Below are 18,979 nucleotides of genomic sequence, written 5' to 3' on the forward strand. Positions count from 1 at the left end.
GAGCCAGTTAATGGTGAGTAAGCTGATCTAAGGGGTTGTACAAAATACAGGAGTCACCATATATTTTGTGTTAAGAAGAAAAATTGGTATTATTAACAGGTATATTTGAAGCAATCCTGCTTACTTACAAAAAGTGTTCTAAGTCATGTTCCCCAGTCCCAGGAGGAGTCAAACCACAGGAGATGATTTCTTTCTCACAGCCCCAGGTCTCCTCCAGTCAGGACTCAGCCCAATAACTCTTCCCCTGTCTGTGGCGCACAGCTCCTCTTTCCACATTTGTTCAGCCTTGAGTCCTTTTTGACTATTTTCTCACTCTTAGCTGCTCTGCTGTCTTGCTGCTTTTATGCAGACACAAAAATCTCCACAGAACAACAAAAGGGTCAGGGCCAGTGAATCTCCTCTGAGCCTTGGTTTTGGATGGTAAAAGCTATCTGTACTTAGAGTGAGGTATCAAAAAATGAAGGCCTGTGGATGTTTTACCAGGCAGGTTCAGTGAATTATCACTCATCTCATGACAACAGCTTCAGTTTGAACCATGTTCTATACAATCCAGTATTTTCTAATTCTGATGAGTCCAAGAAATATTGCAGTTAAAATACTGTTTCCTAAATTTAGGTATTCTGCAAAGGTTTGCAAGTTCAATTTGTGTTATAATGTATTGCCAGCACATTATAATTTATAATTAAAAACTACATCCCTTCATAATGTCTGCAGCTCTTTTGGATGGCTGTCGTCCAGAAACAAGACAACATGAGCTAATCTCCGTAGGGAATGGGACATCACATCCTGACCTTGATATACAGGTAAGCTTTTTTCAGTCATCACATAACAATTCACTGGCACAAAAAATAATCAGCAGGCATCTTTTTGTAATGTATGACAGACTAGAGAGGGAGTGGTGCCCAATTCACAGAACAGCAGTGCATTCTCAAATCAATCTATAACTTGTGATAATGTTTTGCTCAAAATCTTTTCTGGAAAAGGGTATCCCCGGACAGCTACAGATCAGAAAATACTTCCTCATTATCCACCAGAAACTATGAACAAACTCCTTGGGAAAAAAACAAAACAAATCACAGAAATGTGTCTAGTTCTTATTCCATAACAAGACCAGCTGTAATTTTTTCTTCCTCCAGCAAGTTAGAAAAATGCTTTTCTTCTGTGTTTCATTTCCTATTGGTACATATAAGAGTTGAATACTATGGATACTTGTAAAAGTAAAAGGAGACCTTTTTTTAAAAAAAAAAAACCAAGATTTTAAAGCAGAAATACCCAGCAATAATGAACTCCTAACTCATAGGATTGTTGTGAAAAAGTATATGCATTTAAGTCTGAAGAAATTTTAAGGTATTATTTGCTTAGGATGAGACAGAAAAACATCAGCCAGATTCACTGGTATCCTGTAATGGCTTTGTGTTAGTTTAAACTGCACTCCTATTAGCTTAAACAGGGCTAGGATTTCAAGCTATGCAGAGCACACTACCTGAGAAATAGGCATAGATTTTTATGCAGGACAATTGCATGTTCACTGTGCCTCCCAACATCCAGTTTACTGCCTACATTGTAAATGTCTGAGCAAAAGCTTGCACTATGGCTTTAAATTGCCATGCACTACTCCTGCACTGTTACAGCTAGTCCACCCTGCCGTCTCAGTCATTTCTTTCCCAAGGCTTTGGCTGATGCAGTTGTAACTCTTCAAAGCCTGGGGTTCCATCACTCACTTATCTTGGGAGGTTGTCCCACAGTTTAGTAGATGTTACAATGGCATTTTCACCTCTGACATTCATCCTAAAGTTCACCTCCCTTAGTTTAATTCTGATCTTTATAAATAATTTTTTCCTCCTTCGATATTAAGGGGGTTCTTTTTTTTATTCCAGATAAAGTCAAACTATTGGCAACTAGAATATTTTTTATTACTTTGTTGGAGAGACCTAATCTTGAACAGGTATAGGCAATTATGGATTGTACTTAGGGGTCCGCTAAAACTTTCTGCTTGATTAAATAAACCTGTAGGGATGATAATTGCTGTTACACATGACAGTAGCGCGAGCAGTGTAGAGGCATGGCAGCTCACAAGGCAGTACTGATGAACTCTGAAAAGATTTCTGTGCAATCCCCCAGGCTGGGAGAGGGGGAACTCTCTTCCAGCTATATAAACACCGGACACCAAAGCAGACGCATGAAATAATACACTGCTGGAAGGATCACAGTTAGATGATCTTCTTCCCAACTTAATATGCCCCAGCATAGCACACAAAAACAGAGGGGAGATGTGACTATTCACAATTAAATTCATAAAAAAGAAGGAATGGATGGGTTATATTCTGATTTCATATTTACTTAAATTAAGAGCTATTCTACTAAGTCCATGGAATTAAGTGGGTCTGAGCACCAGAAGAAGGAAAAGACAACCTGGTCCAAAGCAATGTATGCTTCCAGGTTTGCTTTTACTTATTTCATTATTTTTCCACCAGTGATGCTTAAAAATCAAGTCACAACTGGGACTAAAAGAAAACTCCAGTAGTCCTTCCCAGCTGTCTTGGGCTGTAACCCTCAAAGCTTGCCTCCCATAATTCAGTTTTAGCTTTAGGCACTTTAAAGTTAATAGACTCATTTGAGCAAAGGGCTTATTTGAAATCTACGTTGGAAAAAAAGTGAGCACAAGTGTGCTAGTGCCAAGCTATAAACACATTTATACTGCGCAGTAAATCAATACTGCTGCCTTTTCTTGGAAAGACCCAGCCAATTAAGCTGAATGTACAGGACATGATGATGGAACTTGTTCAGCTCATTATGGAACCAGTAGCAAAGACTGCAACCATATTACCCTGCTGAGCCTCATTTTGACATTTTCCAGTTTGGCCAAATTTTAGTCAATTTGTTTTAAGCTTGTCATCTGTTGACCACCAAAAGAAAATAGGGATTTTGGGGGGGAATTATTTGAAAAAAATAATGAAAGTCAAAGAGAAGACTCAAGAAGGATGACAGTTTAACTGGTTCACTGTTTTAAAAATTCTGTAAAAAATTTTTCTTGGAAAAGCCATTCAAATATAGGCTGAGCTAAGGAACACTGAAGTTGTTTCCTACAGTCCCTATGCAGTACCTGCTTAAACTTAAGCTTGTGAATAGCCCCATTCATTGAAATGTTTGTGAGCTGGCTTTCTTTTTTTGGATGGGGATTAAGGTTATTAATTTTATGAACTCAAATTTATCTTGATGAAAATGGAAGATAGGGAGAAAGGGAATGAGACAAATAGACAATGAAAATGGAAAGATAGTACAAGCATTAGAAAGGCTGCCCACATTACTCTTTGTATTACCCAAGGGTCCATGGACTCTTGTAGACATACACCAGAGTACAGCCCTAATTTTCAGACTGAAGTGTCATATTGAAGTTAGTATTTTCCCTGAAAACTAGAACAGGTTTAACAATTAAGCTCTGGATGGAGAGGCCAACCTGTTTGCTGCTAGGTTTGAAAAAAAATCTGTCCAGCACCCTTGTCATACCTCCTTTAGAGTTAAAACTGCAGAAGGAAAAAAACAAAAGATCATTTTCCTTTTTATGATGTGCAACAAAAACCTTAAAGGTTAGAAGATTTTTATTTCTTTAAAGAACAAACAAACAATGTGCTTTCCTGCCATTTTCCTTTCTGCAAACACCGCACATACCTTGTAAATGAAAACATTCACCTCACTCAGTATCAATTAGCATTATGTTAAAATTTGCTCTTTGGATCCAGGTACTTTGACAGATGCATATGGCAAAACAATGTGCAATGACATATAGCTGTTGTTTTACAAACCTATCTATCTCTTCTTATACCAGCATTGTCACGTAAACTTGTGCTCTTAGGCTCTGTATTGAAGAATATTAAATTCAAAATAAGGATGGGTGGAACAAAGAAAGTGTTGTTATTTTACAGGTGAGGAATGAGTGCTCAGAGCAGTTAAGGGGAATCAACAGGGTCAGACATGTATGTTTGAGAAGCTGAATTACAGGCTGGGATTCATCTCACCTAAATGCAGCTTTCTATGAGAGCCCTGCAGGGCCACATTTACCTCATCCTACTATAAAGGGGAGGAATCTTGGGGGCAGCCTCTCTGGCTCCACTGCCCACAGTGAGCTAAGCAATTAGTTTAGTTTGGATGATGAAAGATGAGATGGGTCCCAACCAAGTTGGGTGGCTGGGCCAAGTGGCCTGGGAAGCCCATGACAGAGGTGGGAAATGAAGTCAGTTCTCCTGAGTCCGGTTCCTGAGCCTTGGCCACAAGAGCCCTCAATGCCTGAAGCACATGGACAAGACGGCAAACCCTACCAGTCCTGCGTTCCGGTCCCTGCTGTCAGCTGGGCAGAGCACTGCAAAGTGATCCATTATTCTTTCTTAGCATCCAGCAAACACTGTGGGTGTTTAGGTTGTTCTGTGTGACTGCAAATTTTGTGTGCTGCTGCATGTGGTTTCAGGGTTCCTGTGTATCTCATGTGTTTGGGTTTGCCTTGTGTGGATGGGGCAAATGGGAAGAGGCAGAAATGGTGGTGCATATCTACATATTCTACTGATACAGAGCCTACACCTGGCAATGACAAATATTCTTCAATCCTGCAATCCTATAATGCCTCTACAGTCACTCGACTTCCTCTCATAAATTCCCATGTAAATCGAGGTCATATAATCTGACTCGAGCTATCTACCAGTGTGTTTTTGGAAACAAGGAAAATGTTCATTTTTTGTAATCAAGGCTTTTCATTCAGTCAAGTGCCTTAATTACAGGGCTTTTCCTGACTCATTTAAGTGTTATGGAAAATATAAAGCAAAAAGTTATGAAAAAGGAGCCCTCACTGGAGATGATGTTATGGAGAGAGTTGGTTAGGTTTTGGTGCATTAAATCTCTGAAAGTCATTCATATTCTGTGTTTATATAAACCTGTCATTGACTATTAAATGCAAAGCTTATATTGCCTGAAAAGGTGCTCCATTCATAGAAAGCTGTGTATAGTTTGAGACTGACATCTGGCAAAGCTGTATTATAAAAACTCTTTAAAATGCATTAAAATGTGCCCCAAAATTAATTCGTCTTTTATGAGGAAAAAAAGGAAGAAAAAAAGCCCTATGCCCTTTTAAAAAGGGAGAATTCAGACTTCAAGAGAACTAAAAAGGGGATTTATGAAGTGCTTTTAAAAGTTTTACTTTTTAGATCCAGCAAAATTCAAGCACATTTTTGTTGCAGACCAAACCTCTAATGTAAGATGGGCTTGGGTCTGTTTTACCTGTGTGATGCTGCCATTACCTGTATAAAGCAGGAGGAAGAGATTTTCAAAGATACTTAAGTGCTGAAAAGCAACTGCCATGATGTCAGCAGTGCCTACTCAGGTCGTAACCTATTAGGTACTTAGGCTGCCTAGGTATTTTTGAAAATGCCACTAATCATCCATCTGCCTCTTCAGGTGCTGAAACAGTTCTGAGGGATTCTTAAAAAGCTGGGCACAGAAAAGGCCTTCTTTCCTATTCTCATTCACATATCTTCCTCTGTGGGTGTTTTTCTGAAGTTATATTTAAAGTTTTTACTAGTTATTTTCTTTTCGTATCTTCACTTGTCTCATTACTCATTTCACTGTTAATTTACTCACTGGGACAAAAATTGCTTAAGTTGAGAAAGGCAATAAAGAAGTGCCTGTCTGTGAACAGAAACCAAACTCATTCACCCCATGAGGTTAGCAACTCCCTGCACTGTTGTCAAATAGAGATATATTTATGGTTAAATCTTGCCTGAGGGAGAGCAAAGAGAGAAACACATATACCCAAAGGTCATGGCATGAAACTGAAAATCCAGCAATATCTCATACCAGTAGGACAATACACTGCTGGTATTGCAGCCACCCCTGCCAGGGAACAGCACATATCCCTAAAGGTGCACTTGTAAACAACTCATTGCTTGCCAGTCCTTTGTGGAGGAAATGCTTCACCTTAAGGAAAAAAAAAGGTATCTTGGCATAGCCCATGGAAAGCATGCTTTCCGCAAAGGCTAACTGGTATCACTCTCATCTGGGGGACAAGAACAGGCTCAGAGGCAGAAAAAACAGAGGTCCATAAGCATGGCCTCTGTTTGCAACTTATCTCTCAGAGCACCCCGGCCAGCTGCTGTCTAACTTAATCCATTTACTTCATCAGTGAGGCAAGAGTGTATTTCTTCCCCTTTCATGGCTTCTGTTCAGCCATGCTTTAGTGAGATGGCTATATTTTAATAAAATATATCCCACCCAGCTCCCATCCTCTCCACCAAAAATAAATTTTTGTCCAAAATTATCATTATCTGCAGAGCAAAAAGGGTGTAGAGTGAAAGATAAAAATTTTGTGTGACAGTTGATAATTAGAAAGTGATTCTATCTCTGCCTCACTGGCTTATATTAGCCTAGCTATTCCCTTGAGTGTGGTGCTGTGCGATAAATTATCTTTCATAGGGAGTACTCTTAGTTTCTCAATATTTGGACTGCTTCTCCCAGTACATTAGTTCTATTTGCTTTTATAGAAAAGAGCTCTAATCAACTTAATTTGCCCTTTTTGTCATTTCAAAGAGGTCTGGAAAGGCATCTCAGAAGTTTCTTTTCTCTATCTGCCTTTTTCCCAGTGTGCTTCACTATTACAGTGTCCATTGTTTGCATTGTCCTCACTATCTACAAGGTATGTGAAGTTTCATTCATTGCAAATCCTTCATAATAGCCTAACTTCTTGAATGGATTGGCAGCAGATTTCATTTCTAAGAAGCCTATATTTCAAAGCTGCCAAAAGTTTCACACAGATACCAGCTGAGTATAGCTCAAAATTTGCTTTTTCAGACTAGCATTTAGGCTTTGCAAAAGACCAACTGCACAGATATGTACAATAAATAACTTCATGATTACTGGGTTTCATTCATTCATTCCCCCAACAGTTTTCTCCCTTTCTTTCTCTTGATGTCATCTTATGACCCAGGATGAACAATTACTTTGCACCAGTGCCTAGTGACATTATAAAAGATGTCCTGTTTGTCTGAGATGAGGTATGTTGTATGGGTGGAGGTTCTGATGCTCTCCTTTATTTACATCAGACGTTTACAATCAGTGTCACTAACCTGAGATTAGCATTATTATACCTGTTTCTGAGCACAGCAAATGAGATCAAAATCAGCTCCAGTGAATACACACTCAGAATAAGATACACAGTCAATTATTATCTGCATATGAAACAGCTCAGATTGCCACAGCCTCCTTATTTTCTCCTCCTGTACTATAGAAGAATGACCTTGATAGAAGAAACAAAAGCCTCAGTGGTGGTGTCAGGTGTAAAACATTTAAAATAAAATCCCCAAACGTTAAACAGTTCACACATGAAGTGGCCTGAGGTGGAAATTAAATACTGAGTGTGTATTTCACCATCAAGCCCAGCATGGGATAATAAAAAAGTCTGCTTGCTGTTTGTTTTTCTACAATATAAGCTTATGAAAGTACATTACTTCTTCACCAATTTGCAGTTTATCTCTGAATGTTCCCCAATGGTGTTCACAATAGCATTGTAAGGAGGAGTGAAAAGGCCATAGGGATTTCAAAACAAATCCTTTGCAAAGAAGATAATAATTTATAATATGTACATTTATTTACTTCCACCATAATTGCCACATCTGCTTTATTGACACTAATTAATTAAACCTCATTTAATTGATTGTATTCCCGGAGGAAGGTAGTGTTGACATTTTGCAGCTAGTAATTGAGGCAGGAGCTGTTGAGTGCAAAGTTCTTCACAGTCTCTCTAATTTGAAATACTCTAGCTTTTCATACCCATGCCAGTGTGTGTAGAATACATTGGCCCATGCAACTGATGTACACTGGATCTGATCATTCAACACTCTTGAATTCTACAGACTGCCAAAATAACTTCACATGGAGACACTTCATTCTGAATTCTGAGCTGAGTCTAAACAAACCCCAAACACAGAAATACATATATATAGTTTGCGTATCTTGAGTTTCATTTCAGTATTCTCAGTGAGATCTCCTCCTCTATGTATTTACCCATTTAGAGTTATTTACATTTCTTTGGGTCAAACTCAGATGTGATGGGACAGATCTCATGTGGTTCTGGACCAGCTCAGCATCTGACCACACAGGTCTGACTTGCACATCATTCCCCTGTGTGGCTGCACGTCTTGTTTTACACGGAAGGGCAATCATGCATACAAATGCTCTTATAATTTATCTCCGAGCTGCTGAACTGTTTATACAGGCAATTTTCCATCTATTCCTAACACTCCACATCCTACAGAGGTGTTTTCTCTTGTTCCCAAAATATTATTCTTCATTAATTAAATTTTGGTAAAACAGTTATACCTTTGAGAACTGGAGATTCTTCGTCTCCTAATAGGCTCTTTGCAGTTAGGAAAAAAATCTAATATTTTCCACTCTGCAATGTTGTCTGCTAATTTCTTGTCAAAATGGCATATGTTTACTGCTTCTAATCTATGCTCTGCTTTGAGATTGGCAATAAAACCTTTGTAAACAAATATCTTACAAGTTAAAACTGTACACTTCTCCCTGAAAGCTATTTTTAACAGCACTTTCTTTAAAGAAAGTTCCTTCTATAATTTCATACCTTATAAGTCCTGCTCCCAGTCAGCACCATTAAACCAAGAATGAATGTGACTCACTTGATTGTTTTCTATGGCATGATGTCACATGCATTTACCATATCCTTGGCAACAGTAAGGCTGCCCTATAGCCCTTTAAAAAGAAAGAAATAAAGTGAATGAGAATAAGCCATAGTCTCAGCAAAAAAGGGGGGGAAAAAAGGAAAGAAAGAAAGGAACAGCTACGAAGTGGGGTCTGGGAAGATTAGTCACTGGTATGAAGACAATGATGCAATGAACTGAAATCCAAAAGATTGCTTGTCTACTTTCTAGCTGCACCTATAGTCATTTCTCTGCTAATTACATTCCCTTTTGTGGAGCTGGTGCTATTAGCAGTATCATAGCAGTAGTGCTGTTGTACTCATGACAGTCTAAGGGTATACATGAGGTAAAGCTGACACAATGCATGTGTTTGGGGTACGTGCCATGGGATCAGCCGCCAGACAGATTTCAGGAATGAGTCTAAATGCCTGAGTTTATTTTGTTTTGCTCTCAAACATCTGAGCTCTCGAATTTGGCAAAATGCCCTGCATGTCATTCTCTTTAGGGCTCCACATAAAAATCATATCAGTGGTTTATAGATAGGAGCATGGTAATTCTCCCAGGTTTAAATGCTTTCCTGTTCCTGCTACTCATCCAGATGGAAAGGTTCCCCAAACAAAACCCTACTACAGCAAAGGTACATGTTACTTTGCTTCCAGCCACTTCAGTTTGCAGATATTTGCCTTATTTTTTGCTATTGGCAAATCTGTCCTTGAAGGGCATAACTAGGTTTACTGAAAGTGCAAAAGAGCCTTTCTTCCTGTACTCTTTTACACTCTCCTTTCCTGCAAAAAAAAAGTTATCAGCAAGCACTTGTCAACATTTGATTGCTGTAAATCAGGTGATTACAAGAAACAAGAAATATTCTGCTTTTATGAATGTTTTTCCCTTTCACTCTTTACCCACGATGCCAGTTCCACTTGAAAATGTTTTTCATTGCTGTTATCTGCAGCCAACAGATATAACAAAAAGGGCTGATTATGTAAAAACAAAGTGACATTGGGCTGTCAAAGCAAAATATCCTCACCACAAATCACAATGTGGGCCTTGAGCCTGCAGTTGGATTGCAGAGCAACGGGAATGCCTTTGTGGAATTCTAGTGGAAATACGTGCTGCCAAGCTACAAATGCCACTGGGAAAGCGGCTCTGATCCAGATCTCTGCCATGGTACTAATTAATGGGAATATGTCAGCATATTCACACAAGCTAAGTTTTTTATTTGCTTTTGTGCATCTCTTGCTTCTAGATCAAGAGGGGTGCAGAAGATAGGGAGCACTGATAGAATACGTGTGGCTTTAATATAAACAATCTGGAGCAATGTATTTCCCTGTGAAACACTTTTGATGTGTAATAGAAACCATACTCCTCTGCAGTACTGAATAAATTGTAGCCCAGGAAAAAACCGAAGACTTTTTCTAGGGGTTTGAATTTTATATATTAGCTCTGTCTCATAGATCATGCTTATATGAAAAGAAGAACATATGATTAAATGGATTCTTCCTCTTTACATGAATGCAGGCACGCAGTCGATATCCGCAAGCTTCAGTTTACACTATGGTCAAAAGGAGCTGTCATCAGCCCTTTGCCTTATGCTCCGATTTAGGACGGATACTTCCACTGATAATTTTAATGGAGACTGTAATTCCAAAAAGATTGGTACTTCATATGCCACATAACTGGGGGCAGGATTCAACTCACCTAACTTTAGCTGTCTAAAAGTTGGGCATCTAGTCTAAGCTGCTTGTTTTGGCTTTATCTAAATTGAATGTAAAGGCAGCGATTCCCCCATAGAGCAAATGATCCCTTCCTAGCTTAGCTCTTACATGGCAAGTTCTCTAGCGGTATCTATTTCTCTGTTTCCAACAATGGATGAAAAATAGTTAATCCTTTACTCCTAACCTTTAGGCAGCTGAAGTTCAGTAAGAGGCATTCCTGTTCATCACAGTATTAAATATTGAACCACTGCAGCATCTTAATCAGGCATTTTGCCAGGTAATTTTGTGAAAGTCCCCCCCTCCCTGCCCCCTTTATAATACTGTATTGCTCCCTGTTGCTGGGTAAGGTTTCAATTTTAAATTTGAAATCATCAGTAAGAAAAATTATAATTTCAGAAAGGCTGCTATTATAGTTAAATTAATAAGTCAGAAGTTAGTTTGGGGAAGAAGAGTTTTGTTTTCAGTAGAGCTTATTACTAGAGTGAAGAAGTGGCTTCAGTAAATTAGGAACACGTCTACACTACAAATCAGATTTTTTTTGTTAACTTCCAAAGACCTCCTCCTTGGCATGCAGTTGGATGACTTCCTTTTCTCCAGCATAGTTATTTCAGAACTCCTGACAACTTCTACACTAGCTCTGCTAGTTAAGACCAGTGGTATTTGTAGGATTACTGCCAGAAGAAAAAAAAAAAAATCATTTTAGACCTTTGCTTCAGAGAAGCCTTGTTGTGAAAGGGATCTGGAGAGATCTGTACCCTGCAGTAAAGCAAATGACATGAAAAAAACTGAGAAATGCTATTCACAGCCAAAATTCATCTTGAGACAAGATCAGCCTTTTGGAAGTTTAGTGGGTCATGGAAACCTGGGGTCACAGAAAAAGTGGTAAAAACACTTTTAATATAAAGAAGGAAACTCATAAAAAGGGAGAGTGAAACAGTTTAGCTAAGTGCAGAATAAATATTAGAAATACCTAATGGAAAATTCTAAAGGGAAACAAAACAAAAAAAAACATCCAAAACTGTATTGGCCCTGGTACACAAGCATTCACTGTGGAAGACAGGTTAAACATGCCTGTGTGACTGCTAAGAAACACACTGAGGCAATGGCTGGTTACAGTGGAGAGGCAATACAAAAAGTTTCTCCTGACTTCTGAGCTGTTACTTACCTGTTTACAGCTGAGAGGTGATACCTGATTGTATGAAAACATCTAATTTGCCAGGGCAGAGTCAAACAGGTTCATTTAGCCCATGCCCACTGGTGGCTTAAGCGCCTGTGTCTGAGTGCCTGGTGATGCACCAGGAGCACATCCGTGGGCTCTTACATCTCACAAACTGTTTATACAGCCACTGCCTCTCCTGTTGGCTAGTCTTATCTGCATCCCAGCGCCTGACTCTGACTCGGTTGAAGCACATGCTAATAGGTCAAATGTGAAAGCAGATTTTTTTTTTTAATACACGCACTATGAAGAAGTTTGTGACCAAGAACAAAATACCCCAAATCTTCATCAGAAAGTGCCTATAGAACTAATCTGGAGACCCCACTCTGTGGCTCTGTTTGGACCACTTGATCTTACTTGCAAATTGCTCTGAGTTACACAGGCAGAAACTTAACTGGTATCTTCTGCAAGTAAGCTATTAAAGTAAGAAAGATGTACGTATCACAACTGTAAACTGAAAAAAATGGGTTTATTTTAAAGTGGAATGGAAAGCATCAGTATCTCAAAATCTTCTCTGAAACAGAATTGTCTTCAAACAGCACTAGTTCTTTGTAATTATGTAAAGAGCAAACTGCTTTCCTAAGGAAGTGTCACGTTAGACAGATTTATGCTCATGAGTTGCCTATTGGTGAAGGAAGGGCAGTATGACATCTGCTAAACAAAACAAACCAGATCATGGTCTGACACGCTTTGAATCTTCAAGGCCAGGAGGAATTAAGGCACTGGGGTTTGAGTTAAGAAGAAAATGAAAAATGTCATATCTATGGGCAGACGCACCATGGTGAGTGTGGTGAGTAAACAGCATGCTGAACTAGGTGAAATAGCTGCCATCCAGTTGGATCTAAGACTGCACACACGCAAGTGTATTATGACAAACAGTGGCAATTGCAATGTAAAAAGAAAGAGGTTCACTGAATAGTTTGCAGACTCCTTTTCCATGACTCCTTATTGTAAGTCTGACTGGCTGAGTCTGAGAAAAAGCAGCAGCAGAACTAAAGTCTCAGCTTCTCTGTTCCTTGAGTTGTTCATTCAATAGTCAGAGTAAATACTGGCAAGATCAAGGTGGGTAGTCTTTTTTGATAGTGTGAAGTTGCTTTTCATGCCCAGTTTCCTATAAAAAAGGATACTTGATACATACTTCACTTTCATTGCTCCAGTAACAAGTATTCAATGTAAACAGGTGGTATTGTGTGCATTCTCCTCAGAGCCCTGTATTACAGACAGATTTAGAATCTCTTCAGGGTCTTGGTTGCCCCTCTCATTAAAACTGATAGATGCTCATATCTCCTACTTTGCTCTCAAAGTTTCCTCTATCAAAGACTGTGGTGGGTCTCCCATAATAGGGAGAGAGGATATACATGTACGTATATGTGTATATATATATATATACACACACACACACACACACAATAGTAAAGCTGCTCCTCTTTATTTCAACCTCTTCATCACTGTCTTTCTTTTCTACTAAGAAAAATCATTATTCTATTATCCCTGCTCAACACTAGTTCTCAAAGCAAATCACGTTTCAAAAGCAATTTGCCATTTATGATCTGGTGTAACAGTTATACATGTAATTCTCAGTTCTGTTCCTCTTCAGAAAGGCTTATACAGCAACTCCCACACTGGATCCCACACAGGGATTCCCCTAGCAGAGATGACTGGAGGTGACATGAATCCGGATAGTTAGAACTTCAGGACCTGCTTCTCCCCATTGACCCTGTGGCTGAGAGAGCAGCTTTCTGTGAGCTTCCTGCTCCACAGCAAAGCTTAGCCACTGCTGACTGCTGAAGAAACCTTTACAGTATTGCCAGTCTGTTCCATAGTCTGCTGACTATATCAAGTAGCGTAGACTAATTGTTTTGCTGATACAAAACCCTTACCACTGAAGTATATCGTCCTAGCTGTTACAACTGTAATTCCTAATTACTGAACAAGGAGTGTGTTTTAACCTAATTGTCATAACACTCCTGACTTGCCTAACTTCCTTTTTAGTGTTTTTCCTACTTTAAAAAAGTTAATAAAAGAAATATAAGCAATTAAAGATTTGACTGAGAACCAGGGAGTTCAAGCAAAGCATCTCCCTGGTTATATCACACTGCTGCCAAACCTCAAGAATCTCCCTCTGGGATGACGTGCAGTGCAGTGTGTATCTGTAACAGTGCCTCAGGAGCTGGCAGATGTCAAGTGCATCAGGATACAGAGAGCTAGACCCAAACATTTGTCCCACCAGCGGGAATTGACTATGCAAGGCATGAATTAGAGAGCTTGAAGAAAAAGTGAATACTATCTTCTGTTATTGTGTAAAAGCTTCCCAAGTACAACCTCTGCTTCTTGGCTTTAGGAGGTAGCTGAGACTAAAATGTGCCCCTATTCACACTCTCAGGTTCTGAAGCATTAATCATGAAAGCAGTAATTTACATCAGTGGAGGGGCTGATCATGCATAATTTGTGCTTCAGTGCTCACTGATAACATACTCTCTCTGCATTACTCAGGGCCCTCAGAGGCTTGAAGTACGGTGGAGGAAATACTTTTGTTATGCCTGAGTGTCATGTTTTACCTCTGTGGATATTGCTGTTACTCCATGATAGCACTCATTTGAGTGGACACCAAATGTGCCAGGCAATGTACTAGCTTAAGGTAAACATTAGTCCATGTTATTCCAAAGCATCTACTCAATAACTAACCAGACCAAACCAGGTGGAGACAACTATCCAGTAACTGGAACTGAAGTCATACGGGCAGTAGGACTATTTTAACATCAACTTGGTGCACAATTTGTAGCAATCCAGAAGCAGTGGCTCCAGCTATTGGGACCATAAAAAGCTTTTCTCAGTATTTTTTTACCCTGGAGGAGCTTTGGAGAGAGCAAGACAAAGGAAGCATGGGAAGAAAGAAAACCTTTGTTTGAAAACCGTTGTCTGCAAAGGTATGCATACAACATAGGGTTCCAGGAGAGATGTTTTCCTTTGAGGAATTTCCAGTAGGTTTACTGTTGGCCTAAGTGGACAGCAAGAAGGGAGCTCAGACTACAATTCTGGATAGCATGTATCTCAACCCAAACTTTCTCTAAGCCAGTTTTTGGTGTTTACCTGTGAAATAAGCTGAACTTTTGATGTTCTTCTAGATTTAGATCTAGAAAAAAGTGAAACCCATAAAGCCAAGCCAAGTGCTGCTTGCTATACAACTGTCACTTTAATACATCAAACTGGATATGCACAAATGATAATACCAACAGCTCATTTGTTTTAAGAGAAGAGGCTTTGAACTGAAGATACCAGGACTAGTTGGTTTGTGGCAAGTGACTACAGTTAGCTTGTGCTACAGATTATGATTACTACATCTTTTTGGCACCTTTTACCTAAAGACTGCAGGGCAGGGAAATTCATGAAAAAAAGCAGGTTTTAGAATGGGTTGAAGAATTTTAATCTCACCATGTGGCAGATCAGAGAAAGTCCATGGAGGTCACTGGAGTTACAGTGGCTTAACACCAGTTTAAGTGCAGGCAGAATGTGATGCATCATATTTAAACCCTTGAAATCAGATAGTAACTTCAGGACTTCGTTTAACTGAAGACCAATTGCTGTTGTCATTTCTTCTTGCCAGAAGAACATTTATTTTTGCTTACAACCTGTCTAGGAGCTGAAAGATGAGCCATGAGTGAGAGGCACCAGGGAAAATGATGGAATGACTTCACTGTCATTTGTGTTTGTCCCATTGTCCCTCATCTTTATGGGCAGCCCTGACTGCTTAACTTGTATTCCCACTGTGCTTGCACAAAACATTTAGGTATGAATGCAGAGAATCAACAAAAAAAAAAACCCAAATAAACAAACCTCAAGCTATTAAAATTGATCTCAGTAAATAAGTTTAAAAAGAGCATTTTCTAGTGAAATGGCATGGAAACATAAAAAGGTTTGTCATCTCCCACTGAAGTCAGTGAATGTAGGCAACTGCAAGGGATTCTGAAAATCCCAGCAGGTATAGCTGCATCTTTCCATCTTCAAATATCTACAGAAATCAAGCCTTTTGGCTCAGATTCATCCTACCTCAACATGGCACTCAGCTAAGCTTCCTAAGGTAAGCATCTGCTAGCCACAGACCCCCATACTTTGTGCAAACAGACATTACCAGGAAGTAGCTCAGTACAGCCAAGTTGTTACTGTCTCTCCAGACATTTCTCTCTCTCACTGAGAGCACAAAGAAGACCTAACATGGGTGCCTCGGTTAAGGATCCAGGGATTAATAAGTGCAGGACATAGTGGAGTGCAGAGCAGAGATTCTTGAGCTACTGGAGCTGGTAAGCCCAAGATGGTGGAGAGCAACATAGTATAGTATAGTATCATGGAGGTATTACCTGTGTAGATGCTCCATTTCCATTTCCAAATTTGTCACACAGAGAAACAGCTCAGACATCTCTTCACCTCTAGCATAGTTGAGTCAGCCTCATGTTGAACATAAAATATGCATGAGATTTTGCTTCTTGCAAACAGCCTCTTGCTAGTAGGAAACTGTGACATCTCTGGCCCTAAAGAAATGCCGGGCACAATTAATATTGTTTAACAAAGCATGTGGCTTGCCTCGATGAACAAGGAAGGTCAGAGGCTAAAGACGTATGTTGAAAGCTAATTGCTGAAGTTACTTGTCTGGCTTGTGTTTTGTGTTAGACCTGTTTGGATTCTGCTGTGCAACTTAGAAGTGCAGAGCACCTTAAAAGTGCAATATTTTAATTTAAATGCTGAGAATACAAGAGAGAAACAATGCACTGATCATCTCATTAGAGGCTTAGCTATTTACATTTGGACAGCTTTTCCTCTTTGATCCCCCAAGAAAAATGAATGGAAGTTAGGACATGTTTATTTGCTTTTGTAAAGGCTTGGATCCAACCAAAACACACTTATATCTGGGAAATAACATGAGTAGTTGTAAACGTATTCAATGCATTCGACCAGCGCTAGATACCAAAACAGAGATTTCCAAGGTTAAAGAATTCATGTGTGCTGACTCCTGGTTTCCATTGGACTCCCATTACAAACCTCATTTTTATGCTACTAAACTAAACAATATACTTCTCCCTGTGGACACATGAATGAGCTATATTGTCATTGTTTGGTTTGGGGATTTTTTTTTCCTTGTAGTCTAAAAAACTGTGTAAGTGCTGTAGCCTGAGAATTTCATAAGTAGAGAAATCTCTGCTCCCATCTATTGGTGAATAAGAGAAGAATGCCCATAAAACCAGTTAGTGTGTTTAGCTGTTTACCCCGATCACCAGATGGACAGATAATCAGAAAGGTAGGAGCTCTCTGCCACCATCTGTTGGGTAATAAAAAATATGGCCCTTTGCATTTGTCTTTCACTCCTCATTCCTCCTGTGGCATTTTGGGGAGCCATAATAGTTACACTTACATGACTGTGAAGTCCTTCCACGGTCCTCAGCATCCTGTACTGGGCAGACTTCTCTGTAAGAGAAATTGCAAAGGATTTAATGAGTAGACGTGATGGAGAGACAGGCCATGATGGCATTCAACAAAGCAAATTTTTTTTGCTGAAACCATCGATAACAGCAGCAGACATGAATTGTCTTCACTGAAAGCTTTTTTATTCAGCCATGAAATAAAATGAAGGTTTTAGCCTGGGTTTGGGGAAGAGAATTCAGAATACAACAAAACATTGATTCCCAAAGTGTTGGAAACAGACTTGCCTGGAGTGACTTAAGAGCTTTGGAGCTACAGTACCCAAATAGTGCCAAACTGTAGGGAAATTTAGCAGATAGGGAAGGAGAAATGATGTTTGAAAAGAATAGCTACCTATGGGAAATTCACTGCATGAACTGGGGACTAAGTCAGTGGAAAATTGCCAAAGGTACTGAAGGAAGTAGATGGTTTTATTTATTGTGCATTGTTTTCCCAAAGTTAATGATGTTTGCCTTGCCATTAATGAAGTCCTCTTTGTTTCAGAGAGTTTCATACTTGCAAGTGAGGAACTATTGCACTTGGAAAACATTCTGGCTGGGAAGTGACACAATGCTGTATACTAATTTTGAAGGGATGGGGCAGGAGGTCATTTTTTGAACGTGGTCTCATTGCTACCAAGAGCCCTAGCGGGGTTCTGGGTATCCAGTGATCAGATCAACTAGATGGAGCACAAAGTAGTCAAAACAGAATAAACTACTGGATTCATGTGGAAGGGCTCAATTTCTGAGCTCATCAGCTTCTTTGTTTTATTTTTTCTCAGCATCCTAATCAAAGTCTCACTGCTATTGTTAGAAGCAACATTTATTTCTTGCCGTACTCTCATTGGTGGTGGTTGTTTTGAATTCATTAGGAAGAGGTACAAGCACGGTAAGGAATGTAAAAGAGGGTTGGAGAGAAGAGATGCCACTGAATAAATCAATATTGAGATGAATACAATTCTGAGACAGAATATTATTCAGCAGAATGGTTTATTGCTAAAACCTGGCATGCTGCAGTTGAACTGAGATTCTCTAAAGAAAAGTGCATCTACAGACAGCTGAGTGATGAGTTCACATTATAAAAGAGTGTTCAGGAGTTCATCCACTGAAAGGCCATTTATGGGCTTTACTTTCTCACGATCCCACTCTGGAAAGAGTTACCCTGCTTGTAAGAGTTATACAGCCCATGCATATCCTCCCATTGTTTCAAGTTAAGGGAATATCAGCTGTTTTTACTATTGTGAACAGGGGCAGGGATGGAAGGCTAATTGGCTCTCTTCAGTTAAATGCCTCTGTTTTATGAGGCTTGGCTATTACATGCACTGATGCTGGACAATGGAACAACAGTTCAAATCTGTGATGGTAGCTAGACAATGAGCATTGATACCACTTCTGAGGGGTCTGGCAACAAAACGCTGTGTTTCTTTTTTGACACAATGAAGAAAACAGCAGAAGATAAGCGAGATAATGATTATATAGTTTGGAAGGAATTTGTGTTTGAAAAAAAACTCCTCTGCATTTATACTACAAACTGATCATTTACTGGAAACTTGCTATCAGCAGGAGGAAGCAGGCTTACTAGAGAATTTTTTTTATGGTGTGAAGTATTGGTCAGTTAGGTTAGACACACATAAGGATATGTAAAGGTCATTCCTACTAAGCAATATTACATTCTTACTAAAGAAAATTTGCACATCTCTACCACTTGATGAGATTTACAAATCAGTGATCATTGCCACCAGTTTCTCTCAAAGAGGCAGGTTTCCAAGCCTGCTGCAGTCATGCTTTGCTACCTCTGTATCAAAAAATGAATCCTACATAAATTTTAAACAGCCATCTGATTCTGCAGGGAACATTATTTTAGGGTACATTATGTTATCAACCTTGGGTTTATTCCACTTA

At 39.4% G+C, this 18,979-nt stretch overlaps 2 long non-coding RNA genes across 5 annotated transcripts in view; one reads left to right on the forward strand and one right to left on the reverse strand.

Annotated features, from left to right (window-relative positions):
- LOC112980881 (uncharacterized) overlaps positions 1–18,979 on the forward strand; it is a 173,959-nt gene that overhangs the window by 101,609 nt on the left and 53,371 nt on the right. For all 4 annotated transcript variants that reach the window (XR_003258546.2, XR_010388937.1, XR_003258547.2 and 1 more), the window contains exon 10: positions 715–803. This is a non-coding gene — a long non-coding RNA (uncharacterized LOC112980881). The remainder of the gene's footprint in view (positions 1–714; positions 804–18,979) is intronic.
- The window catches only part of LOC112980883 (uncharacterized), a 126,419-nt gene that overhangs the window by 58,601 nt on the left and 48,839 nt on the right, over positions 1–18,979 (reverse strand). Inside the window, exons 10-11 of the long non-coding RNA XR_010388939.1 lie at positions 17,032–17,084; positions 15,983–16,153 (exon numbers count right to left, since the gene is read on the reverse strand). This is a non-coding gene — a long non-coding RNA (uncharacterized LOC112980883). The remainder of the gene's footprint in view (positions 1–15,982; positions 16,154–17,031; positions 17,085–18,979) is intronic.

Source organism: Dromaius novaehollandiae, chromosome 4, assembly GCF_036370855.1.
Source record: "Dromaius novaehollandiae isolate bDroNov1 chromosome 4, bDroNov1.hap1, whole genome shotgun sequence".
Classification (NCBI taxonomy): Eukaryota; Metazoa; Chordata; class Aves; order Casuariiformes; family Dromaiidae; genus Dromaius; species Dromaius novaehollandiae.